The 1,141-nt window shown below is 49.6% G+C and overlaps 1 pseudogene; it reads right to left on the bottom strand.

Annotated features, from left to right (window-relative positions):
- Nucleotides 1-217: 217 nt before the first annotated feature.
- The window catches only part of LOC115072064, a 7,129-nt pseudogene continuing 6,205 nt past the window's right edge, over nt 218-1,141 (bottom strand).

The raw sequence follows: 1,141 nt of genomic DNA, 5'->3' as shown, positions 1-1,141 counted from the left end.
AGGCAGAGGCAGAGGATCTCTGGGATATGGAGGCCAGCCTGGACTACATAGCAAGTTCCAGGCTAGCTCAGACTACAAGGAGACTCTATCTCAAAAAAAAAAAAAAGTGCACCCAGCAGTGTCCAAGGCTCTATTTGATATTTCCAAGAGTCCCTGCCTGTACCTTTTTATTGAGTCTCACAGCAACCCAGGAAGTGAGCAGGGTATGAGAGGGAAGTCAAGGCTCGACAGGATTATGGAATTCACTCCTGAGCACAAAGCTAGAAAGCAGCACTCTCTGGTGGCCTCGGACTTCAAATCCCCTGGAGTTCTAGAAAGGGACAAGTGGAGAGTTAATGTTTAACGAGTACAGAGCTTTTGTTTTGCAAAATGAAAATGGTTCTAGAGCTGGATGGCAAAAACACGACTGTGTTCGATGCCACTTGTGCTGGACAGCTTTAGTGTCAACTTGACACACCCGGGTTGAGGGAGCCTCAATTGGGGAATTGCCTTCATTGGACTGGCCTGTGGCCATGTCCATGAGGCATCTTCTTGATTATTGAGTGATGTGGGAGGGCCCAGCCCACTGTGGGTGGTGCCACCCCTGGGCAGGTGGGCCTGTGTTGAATAGGAAAGCAGGCTGAGCAGGGGCCAGGGGAGCAAGTCAGTAAGCAGTGTTCCTCCATGGCCTGTGCTCCAGCTCCTGCTTCCAGGTTCCTGCCCTGAGTTCCTACCTCGGGCTCCACAATGAACTGTGATCAGAGAGATGTAAGCACAATAAATCCTTTCCTCCCCAAGACTGACCTTGGCATTTTTAGGAGGATTGTGGAAGCGCACTGAACTTTGGGCTGGAAAGTTCAGTGCTCAGAGTTTGTTGCTGTGGAGCTTGGAATAGTTACGTTGAAAGAGTTGTGGACGATGGTGGAGGGCTGGCTTGTGAAGTTTCAAAAGGAAGCAGAGACTATCAGGGTGGTTCCTGTGTGATTTTGGATTGAGAGTCTGTGGGTTCTGGTCAGCTGGGGCTGAAGAATCAGCTGTGATTAAGAGACCAGAACCTGAAGTGAAACCTTTGCTTTACTGGGACAATTGATGCTGGTTAGCTAGGGCTGAAAAATCAGCTGTAACAAGAGACCAGCATCACTGTGGTGAAGTCTTCTGGGAG

This window comes from Nannospalax galili, unplaced genomic scaffold, assembly GCF_000622305.1.
Source record: "Nannospalax galili isolate Female #2095 unplaced genomic scaffold, S.galili_v1.0 scaffold781, whole genome shotgun sequence".
In the NCBI taxonomy this organism is placed as follows: Eukaryota; Metazoa; Chordata; class Mammalia; order Rodentia; family Spalacidae; genus Nannospalax; species Nannospalax galili.
This window is presented reverse-complemented; position numbering and strand designations above follow the sequence as displayed.